Raw genomic sequence first — 10,410 nt, 5'->3', positions numbered from 1 at the left:
AACTATTTGTCCTTGTTCTTTAGTCCTTGTGACTCGTTGTTTAAACAATTTGTCCTTGTTCATTAGTCTTGTGACTCATTGTGTAAACCATTTGTCCTTGTGACTCGTTGTGTAAATCATTTGTCCTTGTTCATTAGTCCTTGTGACTCGTTGTTTAAACCATTTGTCCTTGTTTATTAGTCCGAGTTATTCGTTGTGTAAACCATTTGTCCTTGTTATTGTGACTTGTTGTGTGAACCATTTATCCTTGCTCATTAGTCCTTGTGGATCGTTTTGTAAACCGTTTGTCCTTATCCATTAGTCCTTGTGACTCGTTGTGTAAACTATTTGTCCTTGTTCTTTAGACCTTGTGACTCGTTGTGTGAACCATTTGTCCTTGTTCTTTAGTCCTTGTGACTCGTTGTTTAAACAATTTGTCCTTGTTTTTAGTTCTTCGACTCGTTGTGTAAGCCATTTGTCCTTGTTATTGTGACTTGTTGTGTGAACCATTATTCCTTGCTCATTAGTCCTTGTGACTCGTTGTGTAAACTATTTGTCCTTGTTCATTAGTCCTTGTGACTAGTTGTGTGAACCATTTGTCCTTTTTCTTTAGTCCTTGTGACTCGTTGTTTAAACAATTTGTCCTTGTTGTTTGGTTCTTGTGACTCGTTGTGTAAACCATTTGTCCTTGTTATTGTGACTTGTTATGTGAACCATTTTTCCTTGTTCATTAGTCCTTGTGACTCGTTGTGTGAATAATTTGTCCTTGTTCATTAGTCCTTCTAACTCGTTGTGTAAACTATTTGCCCTTGTTCATTAGTCCTTCTAAATCGTTGTGTGAGACATTTGTCCTTGTTCTTTAGTCCATGTCACTTGTAGTGTGAACCATTTGTCCTTGTCCATTAGTCTTGGGACTCGTTGTGTAAACCATTTGTACTTGTGACTTATTGTGTAAACCATTTGTCCTTGTTCATTAGTCTATGTGACTCGTTGTTTAAACCATTTGTCCTTATTTATTAGTCCTTGTGATTCGTTGTGTAAACCATTTGTCCTTGTTATTGTGACTTGTTGTGTGAATCATTTATCCTTGCTCATTAATCCATGTGACTCGTTGTGTGAACCATTTGTCCTTGTTCATTAGTCCTTGTGACTTGTTGTTTAAACTATTTGTCCTTGTTCTTTAGACCTTGTGACTCGTTGTGTGAACCATTTGTATTTATTCTTTAGTCCTTGTGACTCGTTGTTTAAACCATTTTCCATTATAAATTAGTCCTTGTGACTCGTTGTGTAAACCATTTGTCCTTGTTATTGTGACTTGTTGTGTGAACCATTTTTCCTTTTTCATTAGTCCTTGTGACTCGTTGTGTGAACCAATTGTCCTTGTGACTCTTTGTGTAAAATATTTGTCCTTGTTCATTTGTCCTTGTGACTCGTTGTATGAACCATTTGTCCTTGTTCTTTAGTCCTTGTGAATCGTTGTGTAAACTATTTGTCCTTGTTCTTTAGACCTTGTGACTCGTTGTGTGAACCATTTGTCCTTGTTCTTTAGTCCTTTTGACTCGTTGTTTAAACAATTTGTCCTTGTTCATTAGTCTTGTGACTCATTGTGTAAACCATTTGTCCTTGTGACTCGTTGTGTAAACCATTTGTCCTTGTTCATTAGTCCTTGTGAATCATTGTGTAAACTATTTGTCCTTGTTCTTTAGACCTTGTGACTCGTTGTGTGAACCATTTGTCCTTGTTCTTTAGTCCTTGTGACTCGTTGTTTAAACAATTTGTCCTTGTTTTTTAGTTCTTGTGACTCGTTGTGTAAACCATTTGTCCTTGTTACTCTGACTTGTTATGTGAACCATTTTTCCTTGTTCATTAGTCCTTGTGACTCGTTGTTTGAATCATTTGTCCTTGTTCATTAGTCCTTCTAACTCGTTGTTTAAACTATTTGCCCTTGTTCATTAGCCTATTTAAATCATTGTGTGAGCCATTTGCCCTTGTTCTTTAGTCCATGTGACACGTTGTGTGAACCATTTGTCCTTGTTCATTAGTCTTGTGACTCTTTGTGTAAACCATTTGTCCTCGTGACTTATTGTGTAAACCATTTGTCCTTGTTTGTTAGTCTATGTGACTCGTTGTTTAAACCATTTGTCCTTGTTTATTAGTCCTTGTGATTCGTTGTGTAAACCATTTGTCCTTGTTATAGTGACTTGTTGTGTGAATCATTTATCCTTGCTCCTTAGTCCTTGTGACTCGTTGCGTGAACCATTTGTCCTTTGTCGTTAGTTCTTGTGACTCGTTGTGTAAACTATTTGTCCTTGTTCTTTAGTCCTTGTGACTCGTTGTTTAAACAATTTGTCCTTGTTCATTAGTCTTGTGACTCATTGTGTAAACCATTTGTCCTTGTGACTCGTTGTGTAAATCATTTGTCCTTGTTCATTAGTCCTTGTGACTCGTTGTTTAAACCATTTGTCCTTGTTTATTAGTCCGAGTTATTCGTTGTGTAAACCATTTGTCCTTGTTATTGTGACTTGTTGTGTGAACCATTTATCCTTGCTCATTAGTCCTTGTGGATCGTTTTGTAAACCGTTTGTCCTTATCCATTAGTCCTTGTGACTCGTTGTGTAAACTATTTGTCCTTGTTCTTTAGACCTTGTGACTCGTTGTGTGAACCATTTGTCCTTGTTCTTTAGTCCTTGTGACTCGTTGTTTAAACAATTTGTCCTTGTTTTTTAGTTCTTCTGACTCGTTGTGTAAGCCATTTGTCCTTGTTATTGTGACTTGTTGTGTGAACCATTATTCCTTGCTCATTAGTCCTTGTGACTCGTTGTGTAAACTATTTGTCCTTGTTCATTAGTCCTTGTGACTAGTTGTGTGAACCATTTGTCCTTTTTCTTTAGTCCTTGTGACTCGTTGTTTAAACAATTTGTCCTTGTTGTTTGGTTCTTGTGACTCGTTGTGTAAACCATTTGTCCTTGTTATTGTGACTTGTTATGTGAACCATTTTTCCTTGTTCATTAGTCCTTGTGACTCGTTGTGTGAATAATTTGTCCTTGTTCATTAGTCCTTCTAACTCGTTGTGTAAACTATTTGCCCTTGTTCATTAGTCCTTCTAAATCGTTGTGTGAGACATTTGTCCTTGTTCTTTAGTCCATGTCACTTGTAGTGTGAACCATTTGTCCTTGTCCATTAGTCTTGGGACTCGTTGTGTAAACCATTTGTACTTGTGACTTATTGTGTAAACCATTTGTCCTTGTTCATTAGTCTATGTGACTCGTTGTTTAAACCATTTGTCCTTATTTATTAGTCCTTGTGATTCGTTGTGTAAACCATTTGTCCTTGTTATTGTGACTTGTTGTGTGAATCATTTATCCTTGCTCATTAGTCCATGTGACTTGTTGTGTGAACCATTTGTCCTTGTTCATTAGTCCTTGTGACTCGTTGTTTAAACTATTTGTCCTTTTTCTTTAGACCTTGTGACTCGTTGTGTGAACCATTTGTATTTGTTCTTTAGTCCTTGTAACTCGTTGTTTAAACCATTTGCCATTATAAATTAGTCCTTGTGACTCGTTGTGTAAACCATTTGTCCTTGTTATTGTGACTTGTCGTGTGAATCATTTATCCTTGCTCATTAGTCCTTGTGACTCGTTGTGTGAACCATTTGTCCTTGTTCATTAGTCCTTGTGACTCGTTGTGTAAACTATTTGTCCTTGTTCTTTAGACCTTGTGACTCGTTGTGTGAACCATTTGTATTTGTTCTTTAGTCCTTGTGACTCGTTGTTTAAACAATTTGTCCTTGTTGTTTAGTTCTTGTGACTCGTTGTGTAAACCATTTGCCCTTGTTATTGTGATTTGTTATGTGAACCATTTTTCCTTGTTCATTAGTCCTTGTGACTCGTTGTGTGATTCATTTGTCCTTGTTCATTAGTCCTTCTAACTCGTTGTGTAAACTATTTGCCCTTGTTCATTAGTCCTTCTAAATCGTTGTGTGAGCCATTTGTCCTTGTTCTTTAGTCCATGTCACTTGTTGTGTGAACCATTTGTCCTTGTCCATTAGTCTTGGGACTCGTTGTGTAAACCATTTGTACTTGTGACTTATTGTGTAAACCATTTGTCCTTGTTCATTAGTCTATGTGACTCGTTGTTTAAACCATTTGTCCTTATTTATTAGTCCTTGTGATTCGTTGTGTAAACCATTTGTCCTTGTTATTGTGACTTGTTGTGTGAATCATTTATCCTTGCTCATTAGTCCATGTGACTTGTTGTGTGAACCATTTGTCCTTGTTCATTAGTCCTTGTGACTCGTTGTTTAAACTATTTGTCCTTTTTCTTTAGACCTTGTGACTCGTTTTGTGAACCATTTGTATTTGTTCTTTAGTCCTTGTGACTCGTTGTTTAAACCATTTGCCATTATAAATTAGTCCTTGTGACTCGTTGTGTAAACCATTTGTCTTTGTTATTGTGACTTGTCGTGTGAATCATTTATCCTTGCTCATTAGTCCTTGTGACTCGTTGTGTGAACCATTTGTCCTTGTTCATTAGTCCTTGTGACTCGTTGTGTAAACTATTTGTCCTTGTTCTTTAGACCTTGTGACTCGTTGTGTGAACCATTTGTATTTGTTCTTTAGTCCTTGTGACTCGTTGTTTAAACAATTTGTCCTTGTTGTTTAGTTCTTGTGACTCGTTGTGTAAACCATTTGCCCTTGTTATTGTGATTTGTTATGTGAACCATTTTCCTTGTTCATTAGTCCTTGTGACTCGTTGTGTGAATCATTTGTCCTTGTTCATTTGTCCTTCTAACTCGTTGTGTAAACTATTTTCCCTTGTTCAATAGTCCTTCTAAATCGTTGTGTGAGCAATTTGTCCTTGTTCTTTAGTCCATGTCACTTGTTGTGTGAACCATTTGTCCTTGTCCATTAGTCTTGGGACTCGTTGTGTAAACCATTTCACTTGTGACTTATTGTGTAAACCATTTGTCCTTGTTCATAGTCTATGTGACTCGTTGTTTAAACCATTTGTCCTTGTTTATTAGTCCTTGTGATTCGTTGTGTAAACCATTTATCCTTGTTATTGTGACTTGTTGTGTGAATCAATTATCCTTGCTCATTAGTCCATGTGACTCGTTGTGTGAACCATTTGTCCTTGTTCATTAGTCCTTGTGAATCGTTGTTTAAACTATTTGTCCTTGTTCTTTAGACCTTGTGACTCGTTGTGTGAACCATTTGTATTTGTTCTTTAGTCCTTGTGACTCGTTGTTTAAACCATTTGTCCTTGTTTATTAGTCCTTGTGATTCGTTGTGTAAACCATTTATCCTTGTTATTGTGACTTGTTGTGTGAATCAATTATCCTTGCTCATTAGTCCATGTGACTCGTTGTGTGAACCATTTGTCCTTGTTCATTAGTCCTTGTGAATCGTTGTTTAAACTATTTGTCCTTGTTCTTTAGACCTTGTGACTCGTTGTGTGAACCATTTGTATTTGTTCTTTAGTCCTTGTGACTCGTTGTTTAAACCATTTTCCATTATAAATTAGTCCTTGTGACTCGTTGTGTAAACCATTTGTCCTTGTTATTGTGACTTGTCGTGTGAACCATTTTTCCTTTTTAACTAGTCCTTGTGACTTGTTGTGTGAACCAATTGTCCTTGTGACTCTTTGTGTAAAATATTTGTCCTTGTTCATTTGTCCTTGTGACTCGTTGATACGAAAATGATGCCAGAACTGGTCGAAATGTACAGTCTCCGGGACTGTTCAGTTATATGCGCAGAAGAAGCAGTCTTAGTAGTTGTTTACTCGGTTACTTGGCACCCAAGGAAGAGGTGTCGAGACTTGTTTCCTAAAAGAAGTCATATCTTAGTTAAATTAGTATAAGTTATTTATTTCCTATTTATGTTAGAAGTTCTACTTTCCTAATTAGTAGCTTATTCGGTTTTAGGAAAGTTTACTAGTTTCCTAAATTCAGTTTCCCTATTATGTTTTAGGGAAGTATTTCCTATATCTTTAAGGAGTGTTTAATAAGGCAATTAGAATTGCCATAGAAGTCTTCATCTACACGAGTAGATCTAGGAGATCGGTTTAAGGAAGCTTGTTTCCTTAATCGGTTTAGGAGTCATTCTAGTTAGTATAAATAGGAGTTATTGTATTCTTATTTTAAGCATGATATGATATATTGATTAAGAAAATTGAAGCTGTTGCTTTATTGTGTTTGCAAGTTTTGTAAACCCTAGGTTCGACGCGTTTCGTTCCAAATTGTTATTGTTTGTCGCGTTTTCAAGCATTAACCCGAGTTATAATCAATAGGTCTTGATTATAGTTCACCATTGGTTGAGTTATAGGTCTAGCTCAAGCAAATATCCCATTGGTTCGATTTATTCACATATTTCGAAACAAATATCCTTTTATTTTCTTGTTCGTTTATATTACAAAAAAACACAAAAATTACAAAGTCCACGTTCTGATTCAAACAGTTCAATAGACCGTTCAAATCTCATAAATCCGACAATCGAGGCAGGTCTTGAGATTGTCGATTTTTTAGTAATTCCGCTGCAACTCTAACGAATCTTATTCTTTTGAGTAATTTTCGTATCATTTGGCATCAGAGACAGATTTGTTGATCCAGGACGGTGATCATGGATTTTAATGATCCAAATTTTCTTCAAAATCTCCAAGAGGCTTTAAAGAACATCAACTTTACCCCAGGACAACCTATGCAACCACGGAGAGAACCGATCAAGTACATGGATGAGTTCAAAATCAATGAACTTCCAGAGTTTGTTGGTGGCACGGATCCCGAGGAATATTTTGAATGGGAAAGACAGATGGAGAGGATGTTCGACTTCAAGGACATTGATGATGAGAAGCGTTGCAAATATGCAATCTTGAAGCTACGCAAGAATGCATCTTTATGGTATGAAAGTTTGAAGGCTGCTAGGGCACGTGAAGGGAAGGAAAAGCTAGCTTCATGGGAGTCTTTAAAACGTAAGCTACGAAAGTGGTTTGTTCCTAGAACTCATAAGATTGATTTATATCGTAAATTGGCTGAGTTAATGCAAGGGAGCTTGAGTATTGCCGATTATATTGCTGAGTTTGAAAGAATAACCCTTATGAGCGAAGTAGAGGAGATTGAGGAACAAAAGATGGCTCGTTTCTTTCGAGGGCTAAACCTTAATATTGCTCATGCGGTCGAGATGCACCCTTATTCTTCTTTTGATATGTTATGTGATCTTTGTATCAAGGCAGAAGGACAAATCAAGTCAAGTCGTGTTACTTCTAGGTCAAGTAGTTAGGAAAGACCCGAGGTGATTGAATACGAAGAAACTAGTTCGAGCACAAGTGCGAAATCTGTGGTTTCAGCAACCCCTGTCGTTCAAACAGTTTCTAAGACTGTTCAGGAGTCGAAAGAGAAGAGCTTGACCAAAGTTCGATGTTTCAAGTGCCAAGGGTTAGGACATTATCAAAGTGAGTGCCCTAATCAAAGAAGTATAACGCTATGTGAAGCAATTGCCATTCGAGACAAATTATATGATGAAGAATTGCAAGAAAGAGGGTTGTTTATTATCAATGGCGAAGAACGAGACGACGAAGAAATTGAAGTATATGAAGCTCCAACCTATGATACGTTCTTAGACCTAAGGCATACCCTTCAAACAAGGAAGGAATCTATGGAGGATGAATTTGAACAAGTGCTAAACAATGAGAAGCTACACAATAACATTTATCCTTCCTTATGTGTAAATCGTTCCCCAATAGTTGATGATTATGAAGACGACGAGACGGTTGATGCTATTGATGATGAAGTTTCAAAGATTGTCAATTTTGATAAGGATGATTATCAAAAAGAAGAGAAAAAAGAAATTGTTGAAGAATTGACATTGGACATTAATTCGATTCGTAGCAATCTAATTCATGTCAAACCAACATTGATGAAGGGAAAATATAAATCACCATTGGAATCGTATATAGATGAGTTCTTATATGGCGATAGGTATTCTGATCTTACTGTCTTCACTTCGGTGTTAATGGTGAATTATGAAGATATTAAAGGAAATGATAACTTCTTATTTGGCTCAATAAAGTTGAAAGAGGTGCATAGTTCTTATGTGGTCGGTATTCTAATGGATGTGAATGCTGCAACTGTTAAAAGATCATCATGTTCACTTGATCTTGAATATGCAGATATTAACAAGTTTCTAATTCTTGTGCACGGAGGGTGGAGGGATGGAAGGCACGAGAGGAGTTTGGAAGCAAACAAGATAGATGAGCTTGAAGTTTTTATTGAAGATGATGAACTAAAAGATAATTCAAGTTTATTACTATTTCTTATAAATGAATTTGCATCCAGGTTTGTGAAGTTCATATTTGATCCCGGAGGATAGAAGCATCATGAATTGAGGACAATTCCTTTCGAAGGGGGAGGGGATGATACGAAAATGATGCAGAATCGGTCGAAATGTACGAGTCTCCGGACTGTTCAGTTATATCTTGTGAGAAGAAGCGAGTCTTAGTAGTTGTTTACTCGGTTACTTGGCGCCCAAGGAAGAGGTGTCGAGACTTGTTTCCTAAAAGAAGTCATATCTTAGTTAAATTAGTATAAGTTATTTATTTCCTATTTATGTTAGAAGTTCTACTTTCCTAATTAGTAGCTTATTCGGTTTTAGGAAAGTTTACTAGTTTCCTAAATTCAGTTTACCTATTATGTTTTAGGGAAGTATTTCCTATATCTTTAAGGAGTGTGTAATAAGGCAATTAGAATTGCCATAGAAGTCTTAATCTACACGAGTAGATCTAGGAGATCGGTTTAAGGAAGCTTGTTTCCTTAATCGGTTTAGGAGTCATTCTAGTTAGTATAAATAGGAGTTATTGTATTCTTATTTTAAGCATGATATGATATATTGATTAAGAAAATTGAAGCTGTTGCTTTATTGTGTTTGCAAGTTTTGTAAACCCTAGGTTCGACGCGTTTCGTTCCAAATTGTTATTGTTTGACGCGTTTTCAAGCATTAACCCGAGTTATAATCAATAGATCTTGATTATAGTTCACCATTGGTTGAGTTATAGGTCTAGCTCAAGCAAATATCCCATTGGTTCGATTTATTCACATATTTCGAAACAAATATCCTTTTATTTTCTTGTTCGTTTATATTACAAAAAAACACAAAAATTACAAAGTCCACGTTCTGATTCAAAAAGTTCAATAGACCGTTCAAATCTCATAAATCCGACAATCAGACAGTCCTCGGCACTGTCCAGTTTTAGTAATTCCGCTGCAACTCTAACGAATCTTATTCTTTTGAGTAATTTTCGTATCACTCGTTGTATGAACCATTTGTCCTTGTTCTTTAGTCCTTGTGAATCGTTGTGTAAACTATTTGTCCATGTTCTTTAGACCTTGTGACTCGTTGTGTGAACCATTTGTCCTTGTTCTTTAGTCCTTGTGACTCGTTGTTTAAACAATTTGTCCTTGTTCATTAGTCTTGTGACTCGTTGTGTAAACCATTTGTCCTTGTGACTCGTTGTGTAAACCATTTGTCTTTGTTCATTAGTCCTTGTGAATCATTGTGTAAACTATTTGTCCTTGTTCTTTAGACCTTGTGACTCGTTGTGTGAACCATTTGTCCTTGTTCTTTAGTCCTTGTGACTAGTTGTTTAAACAATTTGTCCTTGTTTTTAGTTCTTGTGACTCGTTGTGTAAACCATTTGTCCTTGTTACTCTGACTTGTTATGTGAACCATTTTTCCTTGTTCATTAGTCCTTGTGACTTGTAGTTTGAATCATTTGTCCTTGTTCATTAGTCCTTCTAACTCGTTGTTTAAACTATTTGTCCTTGTTCATTAGCCTTTCTAAATCATTGTGTGAGCCATTTGCCCTTGTTCTTTAGTCCATGTGACACGTTGTGTAAACCATTTGTCCTTGTTCATTAGTCTTGTGACTCTTTGTGTAAACCATTTGTCCTCGTGACTCGTTGTATAAACCATTTGTCCTTGTTTGTTAGTCTATGTGACTCGTTGTTTAAACCATTTTTCCTTGTTTATTAGTCCTTGTGATTCGTTGTGTAAACCATTTGTCCTTGTTATAGTGACTTGTTGTGTGAATCATTTATCCTTGCTCCTTAGTCCTTGTGACTCGTTGCGTGAACCATTTGTCCTTTGTCATTAGTCCTTGTGACTCGTTGTGTAAACTATTTGTCCTTGTTCTTTAGTCCTTGTGACTCGTTGTTTAAACAATTTGTCATTGTTCATTAGTCTTGTGACTCATTGTGTAAACCATTTGTCCTTGTGACTCGTTGTGTAAATCATTTGTCCTTGTTCATTAGTCCTTGTGACTCGTTGTTTAAATCATTTGTCCTTGTTTATTAGTCCTTGTTATTCGTTGTGTAAACCATTTGTCCTTGTTATTGTGACTTGTTGTGTGAACCATTTATCCTTGCTCATTAGTCCTTGTGGA

Source organism: Silene latifolia, chromosome 10, assembly GCF_048544455.1.
Source record: "Silene latifolia isolate original U9 population chromosome 10, ASM4854445v1, whole genome shotgun sequence".
Classification (NCBI taxonomy): Eukaryota; Viridiplantae; Streptophyta; class Magnoliopsida; order Caryophyllales; family Caryophyllaceae; genus Silene; species Silene latifolia.
Note: the sequence above shows the minus strand (reverse complement) of the source record.